This window comes from Pongo abelii, chromosome 2 (genome assembly GCF_028885655.2).
Source record: "Pongo abelii isolate AG06213 chromosome 2, NHGRI_mPonAbe1-v2.0_pri, whole genome shotgun sequence".
Lineage (NCBI taxonomy): Eukaryota > Metazoa > Chordata > Mammalia > Primates > Hominidae > Pongo > Pongo abelii.
Genome location: NC_085928.1, coordinates 56,862,195 through 56,884,707, shown reverse-complemented (window position 1 = coordinate 56,884,707; position 22,513 = coordinate 56,862,195). Strand labels below are relative to the sequence as shown.

The following is a 22,513-nucleotide window of genomic DNA, read 5'->3' as shown; positions in this document are numbered from 1 at the left end:
GAGAACAGATTTTAAGTGTCCTCACCACACACACACACACACACACACACAATACACATGGTGATGATTGCATTAATTTGATTGTGGTAATCATTACACAAGCTATACATCAAATTATCACATTGTATACATTATATATATACAATTTTTATTTGTTCATTAAACATTTTTAGTTTAAAAATCATATGCTTAAGTGGTAGTTTGTTGGCATTTATGCTGCTTGACATTCTCTGAGCTTGTTGCATCTGTGGGGTGGTGTCTACACTAATTTTTGAAGGAAATTCTCAGTCATTATTATTTTTAAATATATATTCTGTTCCTTTCCCTCTTTATTTTCTGCTATTCTCAAGTCTTTTGTAGTTGTCCCACAGTTCTTGGTCATTCTGTCTTGTTTTTGTCAGTCTTTGTTTCCTTTGCTTTTTCAGTACTGGAGGTTTTTATTGCGATGTCCTCATGCTCAGAGATTTCTTCCTCAGCTGTGTCCAGTCTACAAACAAACCCATTAAAGACATTACTTTTTTTTAATTTTACAGTGTGTTTAACCTCTAGGTTTTGTTGTTACTGTTGTTCTTAAGATTTCCATTTATTTGCTTACATTACCCATCTGTTCTTGCATGCTTTCAGCATATTAATTGTAGTTGTTTTAAATTCTGATAATTCCAATATCTTTGCCATGTCTGGTTCTGCTGCTTACTCTGTTTCTTCAAATCGTGTGTTTTGTTTGTTTGTCTGTTTTGCCTTTTGCTGTGTGCTTCATGACTTTTTTCTTGATAGTTGAACATGATGCATTTGGGTAATAAACTATTGTAAATAAGCCTTTGGTAAGGTGGTAGTGAGGTTTATGGGAAGGGAAAGCATTCTTTTGTCCTATGATGAGGTCTCTAGCATTTAGTGAGCCTATGCCTCTAGACTGCAAACTTCACAAATGTTTCTTGGTCACCCTCACCTCCCTTGGGTGGAGGAGGATGGTTAGCTTACTGCAGTTGAGTATTTTCCTTCCTTCAGGTTATTTAGGCTCTGATAATACCCCAGTAGTTTAGGTTCTGGAAAATAAGAACAGAATGCACTAGTGTATTTTAAAATGGTTCTTTTCCCACTCCCCCTGCTGAAAGCATGAGGTTATTTTTCTTTAAAATGTACTGTTAGAGCCTGTTGGTAAGATTCATATGTATGTTGGTGTTTTACATGTTGAATATAATTTTCATTTAAAACAATTTTTAAAAACTTTTAAAAATGAAAAAATATTCATCGATTTGGCATTGAATAAAAAAAGTGAGAATGAAAAGTCACGGAACATAATAGTAGGGTGCCCATTTTATGAGTGAAACAAGTCAACTACAAAGTGGTTTGTAACTCCTAAAAAAGAAACATACAAGTGGTTGAAGCCTTGTATATTTTTTATTAAGATGAAATTGAAGCATAGGCAATTTCGAATCTTTCAGAAGAGAAGAATGACATTTGAAGGCTAAGGAGATAAAAACACCTATTGTATTGAAGTATTTTAAAATGTTAGCATCATTGCTTATTTGTTCTTTCATAGTAGAACATAATCTTGTCTAACAAACGGAGAGTTTTGTTACCTAGGGTCCCCAGGTTTTTTGGAGCACACTGTAAAAAAGTATCCACTTGTAATTGTTGCACCTGAGTTTTTATTGTTTCAAAAAGTTCTGGAAAGCAGCCCATCCCTGGCAAAACAAAAACCAGTTGGATCCAGAGATGCCTGAGTTGGAGATGAACTTTGTTGAACTCTCCGCATTACCATAGGCCATTTTCTATGCACGTGATATATGAAGAGCATGACTGATGACTCTGCCTGCACTGCCTTTGCTTCTTTTCATATAATCACTCAGCTAAGCCACAGAATAAAAGCCACACTTTTATCTTTGTTCAAAGTCACTGCTTTGAGAACTATCCCTGGTGGTCTCCTTACCTGCTGCAAGTAATACAATCCTTTGTTAAATTATCCTTGGATGTGGTCATTGGACTGTCACCTGCCAAGCAACTGAAACTACCTGTTGTGTAGGTAACAAATTCTGGAAATACAGACGGGACTAGGACCCACGTCCTAGCCCTAACTCCTCGAAGGCTCCCAATGGGCAAAGCAGTGGGCAATAGCAGCTCACCCCGGCTAACTTGCTCACACTGCCTGAGAAGGTTGAGCACAATTCTCGATCCTTTTACCTGTGGAGGTTCACAGACCCTGATCCACTAGTTCCTGTATGGCCCTGAGTTTCCCATCCCCTTGCTAGGGAGAAACTTATTGGCAAAACCCATAGCCACTAGCCACTTGGACTGCCTCAACCAAGACCAATTAGAAGTAGGGATTCCAAGACTTCATGGAGCTGACTTCCTGGCCCTTCTTCATGAAAGCCTCAGATGATATTTTAGCACAAATCAACCCTGGGACTGCTGGGCCATCACTGGGACCTATCCTGAAAGAGTCGAAGTGGCTGTCCAGACCTTTCATTCAGTGTTCCTTCAAGATGGTAAGTGGTCTTAGCCCCATGGGTGGACTAATAGAGTGAATTAGATAGAGTTCACTAACAGAGTGACTAACAGAGTGAATTCTCTGGATCTAGCAACAGGATCCCTGGATTAACTGCAGCACATGTCAGTCTCTGGTTTTGGATGGTTTGTGCCTTGGAGTATTGAGAGACATCGCCATTACATGTATTTCAATAATTCAGATAAGCAAATGGCAATGGCCACCCCCCTGGTCTGAATTATTGAAATATGTGTCCATTGAGGTGGTTGGCAATCAGGATCCAGCTAGCCAACAGGGAGATAAGCTATTAATTTTTCCAAGAAGGTAGGTTTATGGCCCTTAGATTGGGGTGCATATCCCAAAGCTGTAAGTGACCTAGGGAAGACTGGAAGCCCTTGACCTTGACAGACTAGCCACGCAGCTAGGCTTGGAAATTATTAGGAGGAAAAGCATATAGCTATAATATACCTGAACCACCTGGGTGCATTCTTCTTATGTACTAGTTTTTAAAAGGAAGGGGCAGCTGCCTCGTCTAATGCCAAGAAGTTATTGGGCAGCATGAACAGAGAAGTCTGTGAGGCTGTGCGAGGGACCCACCAGGTTAACCTTGCACTTTTGTACTTTTGTTTATGGTTTGTTCTAAACATCAGATACGTTTTCTACTTTTTGAGAAAAAAAAAAAGTAGAAAAAGTCAATCATGACACTTTTGGGTAACTGCTCCCCATTTGTTTAAACCCGTTGGGAGTTGAGAGCAGACCCTGAAATTGGGAAACAGATCATAGAATATGGGGAATGGAACATCAATGCTAGAGGAAAACCTATTAGGGTGTGTCCTCCAGCACTGGAAAATCTCTAGACCACCCCCATGACGAAGGAGCAGAAGATTCGCTTCTGCAATACAACCTGGCCTGAAACTGTATTAGTTAGCTTCGGCTGCTGTAACAAAGAACCACAGACTCAGTGGTTCCGCTTAAGTACGTTTAAGTACTGAGTCTGTGGTTATTATAGCAGCTGGCCACAATATCCCTTAGGTAGACCAGAACAATGGCCAGAGAGCAAGTTGCTTAATTGCCTTAGTATTCTGCAGTTAGATTTATTCCTGTAACTGAAAAGAGAAATAGGATGAGATGTCCTATCCAATATTTTCTGGTTCTTTACCAGAACAAGGCCCTGTGGATAAAGTTAAGACTTTGTGCTCTTAAGGTGGAACCACCTGGACCTCTGGCAGTGCCACTAGAGAAAGTCCTCCCAGTCCTAGAAAGCCTTCAGATGAGAAAGACCTTCTTCACCCCATGAAATCCAACACTGAGGAGGATGGAGAGAATGAGGCTGCCGTCCCAAACACCCTGGTTCTCCACCCTTACAAGGGAAGTCTCCTCCCCCATATTCACCTGACTTGGAAAGTAAACTCCAATTGATGTGTCACGGGCCTCCTCCCTCTTCCAACATCTATCCTGCTCTCCCAGATAGTACAACCTGGAAGGAGAGCTCTTACAAGCCAGGAGGCTTGTAAGACTGGATAATAGGAGTTTGATCTGAGTGCATGTGCCTTTTACCATCTCTGACCTCTGTAATCGGAAAGCACTTACCAAAGGCCTAAGCTAACATGGAAGAATCTGTTTCTCTTACAAGGAGAATTTTTTCTGAATACAACCCTATGATATTCAGACCCTGATGGCTACTCTCTTAACTGCTAAGGAGAAATCCATAGTTTTGGCTAAGGATAGGTATAAGGCTGACAAGCAGCATGCTAACCAGCCTGATAATAGCATTTAATGGCTGGCAGAGCCATTGGCCCCAAGTGCAGAACCCAGCTGGGACCCCAGTACCAGAATAGAGTAAAAAAAAAAATTGAACATTACCAGATTGTGTGGTTGAGAAGAATGAAAGAAACCATCAAACATTCTGTTAATTGGAGTAAACAAAGGGAGGTTCAACAGCTCCCTTTGACAGGAGAAGAGGACTAATGGGGTTCCATGGGTTCCCAAATCGTTCCTCCCTATTTCTCCATAGGAGCCTTGTTTTATCTTACAAGTAGGTAGGCAGCCAATCACATTTCTTCTTGAAAGTAGTCACATTCTCTGTACTGGCCACCAGGAAGGGTGGGCTCTCAAAAAAAAGAGTGCAATATTAAAGAGATGTCATGGATGGAAGACAATACTCAGTTCCAGGAGCCTTTTACCTGTGAAGTTGGTTCACAGGCCAGGATCCACTAGTTACTGTATGGCCCTGAGTTTCCCATCCCTTTGCTAGGGAGAAATTTATTGGCAAAACACAGAGCCACTGGCCACTTGGCCTGCCTCAACCAAGACCAGTTAGAAGTAGGGGTTCCAAGATCTCATGGAGCTGACTTCCTGGCTCTTCTTCATGAAAGCCTCAGATGATATTTTAACACAAATAACCCTGAAATATGGTCACAGGAAAAAATAGGAGGGCTGTCACTGAAGAAACTGTACAGGTATTGTTAAAACCAAACAGCCCAACATTAAGGTTAAGACAGTATCCCCCAAATCTGAAGCACTACAGAGAATACGGCCTGTGTTAGAAAGCCTCTTATGCCAAGAGCTGATCAGGACTTGTCAGTCCCCATAAAATACTCACATCCTGCTATTAAGAAACCAAGATCGGGAAAGTATAGGTTTGTGCAGGATCTCTGAGTGATCACCAGAGCTGCTAAAAACATTCACTCCATAGTGTCTAATCCCCAGAGACTGCTAGCCAGACTCCCAGTGCACAACAAATATTTCACTGTGCTGGATCTCAAAGATGCCTTCTTCTGTGTTCCTCTAAGCCCTGACTCTCAGGAATTATTTGCCTTTGAATGGGAAGAACTTAAGATCCATCAGAGACAGCAGTATTGCTGGATGGTCCTCTCCCAGGGCCTCAAAGAACTCCCCAACAATTTTGTGGGGGCATACTAAGTAAAGATTTGCAGGACTTGCAGAAGGGCAGAGCACTTTCCTCCAGTATGCAGTATGCAGTATCCAGTATGCAGTATCCAGTATGCAGATGGTATCCTCATGCCCGTCTAAGGAGGACTCTGATAAAAACACCATTCTAGTCCTGAACTTTCTAACAGAGAAGGGCTATAAAGTGTCAAAAAAAAAAAAAAAAAAAGGAGGCCCAAATTTCGAAGGGAATGGTCCAATGGTTCAATATTTAGGATATGTTATTTCTCAGGGGCAGCTCAGGCTTCTCCAGGACCAGAAATTGGCTGTTTCTGTCTGGGCCCTCCTAGAAACCATAAGAAGTTGCATGGATTTGGGGGCAGGGCAGGATTTTGCTGCATCTGGATCCCAAATTTTGGCCTCATAGCAAAGCCACCTTGTGACAAGCTCTGAGGGTCCAACACCAAAGCTTTCAAATGGAAGAGGCTGTAATCAGGCCTTCTGGAAAGCTTTAAAAGCTGCTATTGGAAACTCCAGCTCTAACTCTGCCTCACTAAGCCTTTTGATCTCTACATCCATGAAAGGCAGGGAGTAGCTCTTAACAGTAGTGACCTAGATGCTAAGACTCATGAAAACGGTGGTGACCTACTTCTCTAAACAACTTGATGGTATTGCAAGAGGGTGATCCACCTGCACTATGGCAGTGGCTTACACTTGTACACTTACCCAGGAAGCTGAGACGTTCACAATGGGCCAAGATTTGACAATTCAGGTCTCCCACCAAGTGACAAGTAAGTATGTTGGAAGCCAAGGGGGGATCACTGGTTAACAAGCAACAGAATTCTGCAGTATTGGGCCGTGCTGGTGTACACCCTCAACATCTGCTGCATATATGCCAAATCCTAAACCCTGTTAACCTAATGCCCATTACCAAGGATACCCTAATCCAAGACTGCTCCCCAACATAGAGGAAATATATATCAGTAGAAAAGATTTGCAGAGCAACCCTCTTCCTAGTTTGGAAGACATATGGCTTGTAGATGGCAGTCAGTTCAAGGAAGGATGACAAAGAAGGGCAGAATGCACAGTTGTGTCCCTACAAGAGACTATCAAGCCTAAGGGCCTCCCTGAAGGGACTTCAGCCCAATAGGCTGGAGATAATAGTCTTAACCACAGCCCTAGCACTAGGAAAGAACAAGGCCATGACTTGTTTACATAGACACAAAATACGCATTCTTTGTGTATTTTGCCTATGGCGCATTCTGGAAGACAAGCGGACTTCTCAATGCCACTAATCTAGAAATCAAATATGCAATAGAAATATTGGCAACGCTGCAGGTGATGGGAATGCCTAGACAGATTACTGTAGTCCATTGCTGGGGTCATGAGATGAGGACTCTGAAATACTAATGGGGAACAACCTGGCAGATTCTGTGACTAAAAGAGTTGTAAGAAGAGGGGAGGTCCTCCAAATGTCCTTGCTTTCTTCAGTACATCTTTACAAATCAAATATAAGCTGAAGTGTCCCCTGGGGAATTGTATGAGGTCACACAAGAGGATATCATCAGTTCCCTCTCACTGGGATAGGCCCTAAGCAAGAGAGGCGGGATATGAGTGCCCAAAAATCTGAGATGGGCTATTGTAAAACATTCACCTGACTCCTCAGGCTATGCATGGTTTCTCATAATGAGAACCCCAAGGAAATAACCACAAAGTGATGGACTAACATTTATATAGTCAGAAAAACAATGCCCAAATCAGACCTCCCATACCTCCTTTTGCTAAAGTGATACAATTCAGAGGAACTGCCCAAGGAAGACTGGCATGTTGACTTCACTCTTAGGCCTATGGTTCCTGGAGGATTTAAATAGTCCTTGGTACTTGTTAATATCCTTACCGGTTGGATAGAGGCTTTTCTATGCTGGACCAAAAAGGCAGGAAAAGTCATAAAGTCATAAAGACTTTACTTAAAACACTATCCCTCCATTCAGTCTTCCTAGGTCCATCCAGAAGGATAATGGCTCCTTATTTACTTCTAACTTAGTGGCAAAACTTCCCATGTCTTGGGCATACAATGGAAGTTGTATGCTGCCTGGAGACCACAATTCTCAGGGAAGACTTAAAGGGCTAATAGAATTCTCAAGGGTACTTTAGCCAGGTTATGTCAGGAAGCCAAAGAGAATTGGTTGAAGCTATTATACATAGCTTTGGCCCACATACAAGCAGCACCTAGAGGCAAAGTGGGACTTAGCGCTTTGAAATCTTATATGAAAGGCCTTATCTGGGCCTGACCAGCTGCCTTTCTTGCCCAGACGAGGATATAGGAAGAGACACAAAAGCACATCATTCATTTGGGTTTCATGGTAGCTGCTCTTAACCCTTTTGGCAACCTAAGCCTCACAGTCCCCTCCAAGGGAAAACTTCACTCATACAACCCAGGGGACTGGGCACAGCTCAAGACCTGGAAGACAATGTTCCCCCAGGACCAACTCAGCCCCATAAGGATAGGGCCCTACCTAACTCTTCTAACTACATATTATTCCCTTAAACTCCAGGGAATAACTCCCTGGATCCATCACTCCGGAGTGAACAAAGCCCAGGAGCTCCCAGAGAAGGCCTCTGCAGCACACACTTGTGAACTTGTCATAGACCTCAAATTGGTTTTCAGAATAAAAAGCTCAGATAAGTAAAATGTTTCCTTGTCATTCTTTTGACATAGTAGACATCTTTCTTATCCTTGTAGGAATCTTCATGCTTATTGTCCTTTTATATTCTGTTGAGATTCTTAGTTGGTGATGAATCTCTCCATATAATATTTTAGAATGAACCCTCTCTTTCCCTTATACTGGTTGGCCATTTTAGACCATTGGCTTCTCAGCCAGTGGTCTCTGGGAAGCCAATGCATAGTAAACTTCTCCCATGTTATACCCAGTGGGAATAACCTGTCCAATGTTGAATATGCCATAGGCATCCCCAGAGTCCTACGAGGTGGCTTGTTACTTATCTTTGAGGGGAGACATTAACCTCAGGGTGGCAAAGTGGAAATCCCAAGTCCCACCTGTGCCCATTGTGATCTGAATGGGTCCTTCATGGCCTATAGATTGTGGAATTCACCCCTAAGGGCCATGTCACCAGGAGAACAGGCCTTGTTCATTTAAATAGTTCAGGAAAAGAGGGAAAGTATCAAATATGTTATGGAGAGGAATCTGTTATGTACCTTTTCAACTTTAACCTCACTAGCCATTGCACTCTAAACACCAACCATTAGTGTTTTCCCACAGAGATCTGTGGGGACATAATAGATCATAACACTGGTTATCATAATCAATGTAAACTTTGGCAAGGGATAAATAAATTCCTTGGTATTGGAAACCATTATTTCTCACCCTCAAAGCTGATGGAAGAGCTTCAACTGGACAAGTAGATCTTAGCCTGACTTATGGAGGATCCTTATTCCCCTAATGCGATGGGACCACCTGTGCCCCTTGGGGCCTTCAATTGCTTGGCTGTTAAACTTCATCACTCCCACGAGAGTGTGTGCACCTCGAGGATATGTTTTCATCTGTGGCTCACCCCACTACAAGCTCCCTACCTATAAATTCTCTATGGTTCTTTCCTATCTGCTACTTGCAGTGGGTCACCCCTGTGTTGACAATGTGATACAGCTAGGACAATGTACTGTGGGCCTTCTGGGGCCCATTAGATAACGTTTCATAATATGAACACCCACTATAATAGACCACAAAGGGTTATTGGACTAATTCTGGCTGCCTCTTGTTGGAATTTTGCCTGAGGTCACCCTAAGAAATTTAAATTGAACACTTGAGAATCTGGAAGCTAAAATGATGAAGAATCTTCAAAATATGCACCTTTCTTTAAATTCACTAGCTAATGTAGTATTGAATAACTGATTGGACTTAGACTATTTACTAACAGAACAAGGAGGGATACATGCAGACACCAATATCTTCTTTTGCACCTGGGTAAATGCCTTTGGGTAAACAGAGGTTAATATAAAGGAAATGTTTAAACAAGCAGAATAGCTGTGTTACTTCAACAAAAAGTGTAGCTCAACCAACCAAGTTTAGAATGCACTCTCACGTCACCTGGTTTCCTTCTCTGCTGGGGCCCCTAGTGGCCATTGTTCTCAGGTTACTTTTCGGTCCCTGTACATTTAAATTGATAGTAAACTTTGTGTCCTCCAAACTCTAGCAGTTCCATCTTGAGCTTGTATTATTTATATAATACTTGCCCCTTCAAGCAATTTTAGGTGACCCAAAAACTTATGTGAACTCAGCAGCTGGAGAGTTTCACTCCTTTAACTTTAGAATACACAACATGAAGTAGATACAGAAGAATGAGCTCCATCTCTAACCTCTCAAGAATCAGGAGTGGAATGTTTCGGGGAGATTTGCAATCCAGGGTCCCCATATTTTCAGATGCACAGTGTGAAAAAGTACCCATTAGTAACTGTTGGACCTTGAGGTTTTGTTGCATCCAAAAGTTACAGGAAGAAGCCCAGCCCTGGCAAACAAAAACATGTTGGATCCAGAGATGCCTAAATTGGAGGCAAACTTTGGTGAATTCTCGGTATTACCATTTTCTGTATTAGTCTGTTCTCACATTCCTATAAAGAACTACCTGAGACTCGGTAGTTTATAAAGAAACGAGGTTTAATTGACTCACAGTTCCACAGGCTATATAGGAGGCATGGCTGGGGAGTCCTGAGGAAACTTACAATCATGGTGGAAGGCAGAGGGGAAGCAAGCACTTCTTCACATGGCAGCAGGAGAGAGAGAGAGAGAGAGAGAGAGAGAACCAAAGGAGAAGTGCTACACACTTTCAAACAACCAGATCTCATGAGAACTCACCCACAATCATAACTAAGGGGAAAATCCACCCTGATGATCCAATCACCTCCCACTACACCCCTCCTCCAACACAGAGTTACAATTCGACACGAGATTTGGGTGGGGCACAGAGCCAAACCATATCACACACTAACATCCATCCCCAGGGAGGAGCTTATTCACCATTTTCTATATATGTGATGTATGAAGAAGCATGATCCATGACGGTGCCTGTGCTGCCTTTACCTGTCCTTTATGTACAATGACTCAGCTGAACAACACAATAAATGCTTCACTTTCATCTTTGTTTGAAGAGGCATTGCTTTGGGAACTGTCCCTGATTTTCTTACTTTTGATAAATAATAAAATCCTCTTCTTTAAACCTCTTTGGTTGTAGTCATTGGGCTGTCACCTGCCAAGCAATGGAACCCACTCATATGTGAGTAACAGTTTAGATTTGGTAAAATAATATGGTTAAAACTTACGGAGCGTCCACTCTATGCTAAACAATTTATGTCATTATTTATTGTTTCAGAATGGATTTAAGGCAGGTGTAAACATGATATTTAATTTAGTGCCATAGCTTAAAACAAGTCTTACCCTTTTTATAGTTATGCAGAAAACGATTCCATGAACAAAATTATATAAAAAGTATATATTGTAACCAGCAATTGAATCCAAGCCTCTTGGCTCAGAAATCCACATAATTTCCACCACATCCCATTACTTCATTGAAAAAAATTATATAGTACATTTCTTTAGCTTTATTTAATGCTAGTGTATGCTATTCTAGTGATTAAAAATGTAATGTAATATTTAATTGAAGATACCTTTAAAGATATACAGATACACAAATGCAGTCAAGCATACAATTTACACACTATCATACACACACAATTATTTAATATTATTTAATATTTCCCAAAATAAAATATAGTTTATTATTTGTCGTGTTATTGCATTTGGATTTTCTCATTTCTTCACTGATCTGGTTTTATAATAACTAACTATTGCTAATTTGATTAATCAATGTGGTAAATTTAATAATTTCAAAATTTCCAAAAAGACAGGTCCATGATTAAGGGTTGTTGAAATTCTCCAAAGTGATGTTTTTCTTTAATTATGTCACTGGATTCTGGAAATGTTGAGCTATTTTCTAAGGACACTAAAGTGGATCTGATTTGGGTTTAGAAATGGAGTACTCACGTTTGATTAGACAACAGTGCCACTCAGATAACTAGAAGGTTTTGCGGATTCAGCCTTCTTATGAAAGAAAACTGATTTTCATAACTTTTTATTTCTGATTAGAGCCGACTAGAAATCCCTGAGGACTTCCATCAGAAATGTGCAAACAAATTCCATGAAAACTCTATGGTTACAGTATTCTCAGTGCAATTATATTTCTTGTCTGTAACCCACTTCTCTTTCACTAAAAGTGATGACATCATTTTGACTGAGTGTGTACTAGAAAAGCTCATTTAAGGTCAAGGTGTCTTTACTGGTTTATGGCTAGCATAAGAGTTTAATACTGGGCTTTCAATATGGAGTCTCCGGTATTAAAGCAAACTTACCCCAAATAAATACCATTAAATATATTTTGTTGCATTCTAATTTTATGGTTCCATGATTTTCAAATATACAGATTACATTTTAAAAATGATTTCAGGATTCTAGATTAACTAAACTTTGTGGCAGAGAGAACTGCTTTCTTAAGCTGTAGACATAGAAGAACTGATTAGGTATGTGCAGACTGGAATTTGTTCTAATGGTTTATCTTTGTTGTTAACAATTTTTGCTTGTGTATATTTCCACCTGTTAAATTACTCCATAATTTACTGTTTCCTGCTATTTGACAAGAAAACATTACAATCACAATAAAAAGTAATTTAAGGCTATTATCAATCAATGAAATATGTCCCAGTCTAAAATGAGATTGAAATAATTTATGGGGGATTTTACAGTCAAATTAGAATGAAGATAATTCCACAGGGGGAAATCAACTTCTGCAAAACTGCAAGCATCATATATTTCCTAATATGTTCTCACAGCTGAAACAATGTCATTATTGGAAGACAGCACAGGAAACTCAGTGCAATCAGAAGAATCTTACAAATAAATGCTGGCAAAAAGAGGGTATTTTTGGACCCAAAACTCAGTAATGGATTTGAAGTCAATGCAAGATGAAGTTAATGCAACATTAAACCTAGGAGGCACATCAGGTTTAATAGTGTTGAATGATTCACCACAAGTATGGTTTTTTGACTGACATTTTTATACCCTTAAACTTAGGAAACCTTCCTAATAACATTTAGCAATTTAGCAATAGTATATCAGCCCTCCCCACTGCCCATCAATACACAAAACTGAAATGTCCTAGAACACAAGCATTTTACTTCAGTGTTGAAAAGCAATTACATTCAGTTTCTCTTTTCCTGGCAAATGAAACCTTGGATTTGAAGGCTGTATGAGCAATGACAAGATTTCATTGTATTTACTCCTATTTTATACTGCGAGTTCATGCAATGCATTTTACTTATTTATACACCAATTCACATTCATCGAAAATGTGACATTTGGAAAATACAAAAATTTAAAGAAAACAAATACTTAAGGAGCTACTGAACTCAACACAAATGATTGGAAAATGAGCAAATCCAGTACAGCATTCTTTTGTTTCCTTAATAAACAAACATAAAATGCTCAGTTATTCTCTACTCAGCTTCTCCTTTACTCTCCCTCTGCTCTCAACTCTCAAAATTTAACTGCCTGATAGTCAATCATCCTATTGATAATAAAGAGTTGAATTCTCCAAATAATATAGACAAATGGAAATCAAACTGTCATGGGTGTGGTAAGAAAGATGTTAACTAATTTTTCCTTTAATATAGATTGACTAAATTCATTAACTTGTTCAACTTGAAGCCAGACTCTGCTTTCGATGAAGTCTGTTAAAAAACAAAAAAGGGACATAAGAAGAGTGCTAGAATGTATTTACTGTATTTAATGACAAAAGCAGCAATAGGGCTTCTGATAAGATTAGACATTATATCAAGTATAAAATTATTTAGGCAGTTATTTTTAAACTAATTTTAATTCCCTGGAGGAAATAATGTAACTTGATTTTTTCCATTTAAGCTTTAATGAAATAAAACTATGTCTCCAAAATATTAGAATTAGAATTAAATCCAAATGCATATAAAGTATGTTGCTTTATATTCTTTTAAGTTATCCAGGATCACTCTCTTATTTAAAATTTAAAAAATTTCCAAATCCCCTGGAAAAGTAAACGTTACTTTTACATTTAATTTGTTATTTAAAACAGAAGACATTTGTTATGCAGATAAAGTGTAGTAGACAGAAATACAAATAAACCATAGCTTGTTTAGTATATAATTAATATTTCTAAGAGTATTCAAAATTTATGTGTTAAATTAATACCTGTAATTGCCACATTTGCCTGTTTCTTACTGTTTTGCTTTTAAAACACCAGCATATTTATCCTGATAAAAACATGCAAACATATGAGCTTTTCTCTATTTAAAAAAGTGGCCTATTTGATAGTAATAATAACATATAATTTGTGATTCATAATATATGTAAAAGTAAAATATGTGACAATAATAGCTCTTAGGAATGGAAGGATTTAAGTAGGTACATACTTTTGTAGGGTTCTTTAAAACTGAAGTTGTATAATATTATTTCAAAATACATCAAATATAAAAATACATACAACAATCCCTAGAGTAAGCATTAAATCAAGCAAGTATTTATGCAAAAATATTATAAAAAATGAAATATTAAAAATGTTTGATTAATGTGGAATAATGCTGGAAAGATAGAACAAGAACACAGAAAACAAATGACAAATGGTAAGATGGTTGATTTAAACCCATCTTAATAGTAATAAAAATATAAATACATTAAACATTTTAAATAAAAGCAGAGATGGTATGGCTAGATAAAAAGCAAGGCCAATCTAAGTGATTATTACAAGGGAAAGACTTTAAATATAAAGCTGCAGGTAGAATAAAATGAAAAATATGAAAAATAATCCATGCAAACAGTATTCACAAGAATGTTTCTTTGTAGATGTCAGATAAAGTAGATTACAAGACAAAGAGTATTATTAGAGAAAAAGAAAATCATTTCACAATAATAAAAGAGTCAATTAATCAACAAATATAGTCACCCTTAATACCCATTTGTAACAGAGCTTCAGGTCCATAGAAAATGGACAAAACTAAAGGGAGAAATACAAGTAAAATTTAGGATTTAAATGCATCTCCTAATAATTAGGATAAGAAAACAAAATGTGATAAGAACATAGAAATTCTGACATTATCCACCAACCTGACTTAATTGGCACTTATACAATACTGTACCCAACCAATGCAGAATATTCCTTATTTTTCTAATATACATGAAAGGTTAATAAGATGACAATATGTAAGAACTGAAAATGGAATACATCTCCAAAGATTTGAATAATATGAAATATGTTCTCTGAGCACAACTGAATTAAATTTCATGATGTGCTTCACATTGCATGCCTGTCAAAATATCTCACGCACCTCATAAACATATGCACCTACTGTGTACCCACACAAATTTTTAAAAACAATAACAAAATTAAAAAATAATAAACAAATTAGAAGTCAGTGTGAAAAGGTATCTAAAGTGCCCCAAATATGTGAGCATAAAGCTAAACAATTCTAAATAAATTTTAGAACAATAAAAAAGAACAAGGCACATTAGAAAATAAGTAGAATTGAACGGTAATGAAAACACAGTGTAGCAAAACTTGTGAGATGTATACACACATAGTATTTATCAAAAAATGTACATTTCAACTTTAAGTGTTATAAGTTAAAATGCTCATAATGGAAAATAAACACCTAGGATTTTACCTTAAAATACTGGGAAAGGAAGAGCAAATTAAACTAAAAAAGTATAAGGGAGAAAATAACAAAATATGAAGGGAAATCAATAATTTGTACAAATAATATACAAAAATCATAAAGCTAAAACTAAGTCCTTTGAAAATTAATAAAATTAATATACCTCTAGCAAGCCTTATTGAAAAGAGAGAAAGGCTAGAGCTCATTTATTGGATATTAGAAGGAGCTCACCATGACCTCTTTGTGTAGGACAGGCTGCCTACCTATTGGAGATCCCAGATCAATGAATGGAGAAGACTTCACTTTAAGTTCATGATTTAATTAATGTCTTGGACCAGTATTTTAACTGCTAAGTCTGTGTTCATGATTTAAATTTGACGCTAGAACTTTGAATTGCCCCAAAATTACTAAAGAAAATATGGAATTTTTCCCAGCTATCACCATGAATAAAGATTAACTACTGTATGAGTGGATTGAATGAGGCAATGAGGAAGACAAAAGATGATTACTTTACAGTGTAACCCATGAGTCCTGCAAATATCAGCCCTATGAAAGAGTTTCAAGTAATAGCATTATTTAGAATGAATGTCATGTACAACAGGAATATTGACTTTTCTATACAGAAAACTTTTTGATTGAAAACAGAGCTCTGGTATAATATAGTTAAGCCTTGGGAGGTTTTGAGTTGCCAACAATTGTTTGTGAACAGTCCAAAACCAGAAATACAGAATTTCTGGGGAAAGTATGATTTTTATTAAGAAAAACTGGTTGCAAAAATGTGGTTCAAAGACCAGCATAAGATTGCAGGAATTATTCTCAATTGGAATTCAGTTAGTCATTCAGAGCTCCCTTCCCGTGATATCCCATTGGTTTATGCCTGAGTCTTTAAGACTTGTAATTAACAAGTGAGTAAAAGCTCAAATATCTCCATAGGACTTGGGGAGCACAAAGCAGCCATGGTACTGGTGCCAGCAGCCTCTGCTGCGATGGAAGGCATTGCCAGCTGCTTTGGGAGCAAGGTGAAACAGTGCCTCAAGGCAGACATCTTCACCCTCCACATTAAGCATTGTCAATCTCAGAGTTTGGCAGGTGCTCACAAATTGCCCAGAAGAAGAAATTAACTGAACCTACAAGAGATATATGGGGAAGGGGTTTAAGGGGTAAGCATGCCACCTGGATGTCAGTAGAAGTCACCCAATGGGCATAGGTAAAATGTGTTTTGAAAAATCTCAGACTTCTTTGGGAGACATTTGAGACTAAGCTAAAATTACTACTTAACAGAACAGCTTGAGCCAGATGAATGTTTCTTATTAATACTATTGAATCTTTGTTTTTACTTTCTTAATGTTTGTGTTTTTGCTCTCTTAGTGACTAGCCAATGACCACAGCCACGGAATCTTCTCTTTTCTAGTCCCAAGGACGTAACTGCCCAGTTATCTTTAAAGAACTCTCCCCATCAATAATCTAGCTCCTTACTAATTAATGTTTTCAGGGCACTGGAGATACTTTTCTAAGAAATAAGTGTTACCCTAGAGTGTTATTCATTTTAATTAGCATTTAATGCACCTTACTGTAGGTCTAGCATTGCTAACATAAACAATTCTAACAACTCGTATGTTATTTTTTAAAGTTTTTTTCCAATAAAAATAAAACTTTACTAGAGACAATCTAAAGTATTTGAATAAAAAAACTTAGAATGTTTTCAATAGTTTCATCACAGCTAAAAACCTCATTCATGTAAAATTCGAGTCTGAGTGACCTCACACTGAAGACTTATATCTAACACATGAGGAAAAACAGGGTGAGGATTTAGAGGTAGAGCGATCTAATGCAGGTCCTAAGCCAGTGCATCATCCTTACTCATAAATTGCTACATTATAATTATGGTCCATATTTTCCATTTAGGTCATCATACACATGTTGGATATGTTTGCTACATAGTTTGAGGACATTTAAAATATATTTTAATAATTTTAATAATTTTGTATATTAAAGTTTTCAGACTGGCAATTTGTCAAGGAAATAGAGTGAATGCAAATATACTTGAAATATGCTCAACAGAGTGGATTATTCAATTATTTTATGACATATGTTAATGTCCCCTCCACACCCCAATTTAAAAGGAGTATAATAGAGTAGCTTAGAATAAAATTGTTTCTGATATTTTAAAGTCACCTTATATGAGTTATGCAGAAATTAAGTAGCATATTCATTTCAAACATTAGGCTCTTCTAAGAATACAGGAGTGAGGTACTAGACTAACATGTTTCACAAAGCGACATACGGACAATGCCTCAGCAGTTATGGAAGAAAAAGATGTGTTCACATAAAATCTAAAGGTCCTTGTTTCTGGACTTGTATTATCTTTCAATCATAAAGTTTTGAAGTAAGTGCCTCCTTTAAACTAAAAATAAAGAGAGCTGGATGTGTGAAATTCATATGGCTACAAGAGAGGCTTTGCTGTGTGTGAGTTCTGAATACTTTTCAACATACCTGTATCTCACTCTTTCACCTTTCTTTTTGTCTTACACAAAATGTCTGTTTGGAGTACCCCTTTAATTTTATGCGTCATTTCTAGGGCAGTTCCAAAGCAAATGTTTCGGCTTTACCATTGTCCTCAGAAGTATTTCTGTCCTTAGGAAATGGTGCTTATTTGATTCCTGAGATTTGTTATCTCCCTCAGTGATTTGCTAGAGTGATCTAATATAGGTCAGGTATTTCTGTCTCCCCTTAGGCTAACTCAACTGTAGAAGTATGGATTCTTCATACTTCTCTGATCATAGCACTGATTCCTGAACAAAAGCCTTTATTAATATTTATGTCTTATGCAGAGAAACATCTTTTTTTAAAAAAGGATAGTGTTGTAGTGAATAATCATTATCCACTTAGGCAACAATTCACATTCCTCACCTCTGAAGTTTGAGGAAAGACGAAGTTTGCCCAGCAGATGCAATGTTAGCCTGGAGGAGTATATTGACTTTAGGCATTCTGTCAGCTTCTGTGTAAAACTGAAGCAATCCCTCCTCAAGGAAATCCTAGTTAAACACTGAACTGTAATTACATATGATTTACTAATTTAAACTTGAGGTTAATATCGAGAGGATTAGTTTTGTTTGCAGTTCAAAACGTACAAGCATGCTGTAGGCTGCGTGCTGGATATTTTTCCTAATAGGAAATTGTAGATGTTTTCAACTATGAATTATTCCTGTAAATTTAACATTTTTAGGAAATACATCATTAGTTTGCTAGTTTTGCAAACACCCTAATCAATTGGTAACTATGGTATTATAGATAAAATAAATGTGTAATTGAATGACAAGAGACATGACTTCTAGACACTGCTCCCTCAATAATTAGCCATCTACCATGGAATAGGTCACTTCTTCTCCTTGGGCTTTGTTTTTCTCATCTGTAAACTGAACATTAAGTTTGGATGCTATTTTTTTTTTTTCTGATCTAAAACTCTTTGACGAATAGGTATCCAGAGCAACTAATTTATTAACAGAAGTTAAATCTTCATCCTCAATGTTACATGCAATCCTACACATATAACCTCTGTGTCTGTATGAATATGAGCATTGATCTAAGGCATAACCCAAATAATTATGAATACATATATAAGCCAATTCAAACTAGTAAGGAGAAAAAAGATAGTGGGTGACTTGCAAAATGCTAGTTGGATCCATAAAGATAATACACATATAGTCAAAGATTGGCTTCCTCTTCTGCGTTTTAACCACACAACCATTCTGTCAACTGAGCATATTATATTTTGGTGGGAGAAGCATTTATGTGAAACTTTAAAATGGTGATGAGTTCAACTCTACGAATTCATTTTTTTTTATTCTAGATCTGCTAAACCATGAAATGACAGAAAATTTTTATGGCAGCTGCAGAGGAAGGCTAGCATACGACACAGGGAAGAGCTTAGGATGGCAGAAGTCTTTAGAAGTAAGGAATTTGTGGATTTCTGGAGAAGAAAAGAAGACCTGGGATGAAAGAGTTCACCCTGAATTCCCTAAAGTGAATGGAGGTTAGTATCTCTGCTGTTTGGACTCTTATCTTTACAGAAGTCATTTCAAATGTCAATTTAAAATACTAATGGAAAGCCAGTGACAAGGAATATAAATGTTAAAATCAAGAGAAAAATATTATTGAGGAAAGTTGATCTTTTTAACAAATACATTTTTCAATAAACTTTATTGTAAAAGTTGAAGACATGTGTCTCCGTGGAAATGAATTACATCTCAGCTGTGACTCATGATGTGGCATCTCGCACATCACGGTGATATATCCAGGTTGCAGGTTTTCTGAAAGTGCATCAGTTGAAATCATGACATAAAAGCAATCTCTAACAAAAGTCACAGTAAGTCTGTCTCTATTTCTAAAATAGTAACTTGTAAAGTTTGAACAGTTTGTCCTTTCCCATAATTCTTTGTGAAGTAATATAAAAAGATTGGCAATCTAAAGAAAAAAGTTAATAAAAATGCATAAGCATTAAATATCTACAGAGAACACATATTCTTAACCTTAAAGCTATGAGTGAAATTTTAAGGAATCTCTGGGCTGTGTGAAAGAAAATGCAAGTCACACATCATGCTTACCCAAATATTTACAAATAATTAAAAGATTGAATGAAAATGAATGTTGAGTCTAATCTGAAAATATGTATTTTTTTACCTATTACTATGCTTATGTACATTTATATACATAATCCAAGTTCTAGAGTTACTAATTATATAGAGAAACAAAATATATTTATCTGATTAATCCCTTTGACCCATGGCCAAAAAAATTGAGAGTTAAAATAGACTTTTGAGCCTATCCTTCCTAATCTCCCTTCTAATTAGGTCGATGTCTTTAAAAATGTGTACATAAGAGTGTGTGTGTGTGTGTACACGCAAATGTATATCCAGAATTAGGCCACTTCTCCTCACCATCTTTCTTTGTACTGACCTAGTCTAAACAATGATCATCTCTCTCTAAGACTATTACAGGCTGGGCGCGGTGGCTCAAGTCTGTAATCCCAGCACTTTTGGAGGCTGAGGTGCGCGGATCACGAGGTCAGGAGATCGAGACCATCCGGGTGAACACGGTGAAACCCTGTCTCTAATAAAAATACAAAAAATTAGCTGGGCATGGTGGCGGGCGCCTGTAGTCCCAGCTACTCGAGAGGCTGAGGCATGAGAATGGCGTGAACCTGGGAGCTGGAGCTTGCAGTGAGCAGAGATCGCACCACTGCACTCCAGCCTGGGTGACAGAGTGAGCTTCCATCTCAAAAAACAAAACAAAACAAAACAAAAAGAGTATTACAGTAACTTCCTGCATCTGGTATTAATATTATTCCATGGACAAAATGCACCTCACAGAGAGATTCTCTTAAGTTATCATTTAGGTCATATGGCTCCTCTTCTCAAATTCTCCAATGGCTTCTCACTTCACTCATAATAATACCCATGAACTTAGAATTTTGCAGTCTTATAATCATCCCTCCAAATGTACTGTGAACTTCATATAGTTATATTCTCTTTTTCAGATACACGAGCTACACTGGCATACTGGCTGTTATTTCATCACACAAGGCCTACTTCCGCCCCAGAGACTTTGAAATTCAATTTCAACCTTCCTGAAATATTCTTTCTCCAAATATCCCTATCCCTTGTTCCTTCTTTTCTTTTAGGTCTCTGCTCCAATCTCCTCTTATTCAAAAAGTCTGTTCGTCCTGTTTAAAAAGACATCCACCTCTCTGTCACATTGATTTATTTTACTTTGTAATATTGGACTCCACCTACCATATCATTATATACTTTGTATTTATTTATTTATATCAAAAGCAAGTACCATATCCATTGTTCTGTGCTGATGACTGTTGGTACATTCAGCGTTATCAGTAGTGAGGTTAGCTTTGGTTAAGGGGAGCTCAAGCTCTTGAACCAATGTACAGATTTTATCCCTTTTACAATTTAAATTCTTTTTAAGGAATCATCATACAAGTAACAGGAAGTATGAGAAGTAATGATCCCTTCAAGTAAAGCTACAGTAGTCTACCTGGCTTATTGTTAAGTGCTTCCTGTGTAGTGAGTAATGTTTGCTGGGCATTAATATAAAACACAAAAAATACACATATTTTGCTCGCTCCTGTAAATCCATCCATATTCCTATTCTCTGATCTCATTTTGTCAAACCTTCCAAGAACCCTGACCAAACATTGAGTCATTTGTCCCTTCCAAGGCATTTACATATTTTTTTTTACCTCTGGTGACTCCTCCCTGTACGTGAGACAAAACAACCAAGTATACCACTTATAACTCAGAATATCCTGAGTAGGGTTGTAGTCCCACAGCAATCCATTTTCAGGTCCATCAGTGAGCTGGTGTGTCCCAGCCTACCCAAGATCACTGTGACATGGATCTTTTTAAACACTGTCATATAGAATTTCTGACTCTCACAGCATTCCTTGAATTAACACCTCATTAAACTGAATGTGCATTTTTTTCTTTTTTATAACTTCTAAAATAAGAGAAGTTAACAAATTAGCAATAGTTAACAAAGTTATCAAAATGGTCAAGTAAGGCAAACACAAAATTGTTCAAAACCACAATCCAAAGATATCTTTTTACCTGTGCTTTGTTCCAATCCACTATAGATGAGGGTCTTAATGGTTGTGCCAGGAGTTATCACAATTTCCCTCTGTACTGGTAGGGGAATCTTTATTACTCTCTAATCGGTGAGTGAACAGTTCTAGAATCTTCAGGGTCAGCTTTCTAGAGTTACTCCTGTTAATGATTATTCTGTGGTAAGCAGGTCTATGCAAACTTACCCCCAAAGGCCAAAAAATCTGAGGCAAAGAAAGAGGGTCAAAAATCCAGTTTCTCAGAAAGAAACATTCAAGAGACTTAGCAACAGAAGTCATGTCTTGCGGTGAGATGAGATGATAGATCCCCAGCCATTATCCCCTGGACCCAGGATTTACATACTATAGAGAAATTGCCTAGGGTAGTGCTCATGGCAAGTGAGTATTTATAATAATATCAAGATTGTTTTGACCTAAGGCAGCATCCGCAGTAAGTTAGTGAAAGTGAAAATCTTAGAAACATTTCCTGAACTGGAGTTAATCATAAGTCAACATAGCAGGTTGGCATCCAAGATAGAGTTGCTTTAGCCTCCACAATAGTCCCTTAGCTTATCTTCTCTGAATGCACAGTTTGAAACAAGGTCTTATGTTAAATTAGTTTATTAGATTATACCAAAAAATAGGAGTTGGGGAAGAGAGAACATGAGATGAGGAAGAAGAAAAAGCCTGTACAAGGGATAATTATTGTGATTCTCACTATGAGAGGGTTGTTTCAGCAGGGATCTTCGGCGAAGCCCACAGAATACCTCCAACAGCT

The 22,513-nt window shown here is 37.6% G+C and overlaps 1 protein-coding gene across 1 annotated transcript in view; it reads right to left on the bottom strand.

Moving 5' to 3' along the window:
* Positions 1 to 204: 204 nt before the first annotated feature.
* LOC129058508 (uncharacterized) overlaps positions 205 to 22,513 on the bottom strand; it is a 259,013-nt gene continuing 236,704 nt past the window's right edge. The window contains exon 2 of the mRNA XM_063721865.1: positions 205 to 487. The gene's annotated coding sequence lies outside the window, so the exon portion shown is untranslated. The remainder of the gene's footprint in view (positions 488 to 22,513) is intronic.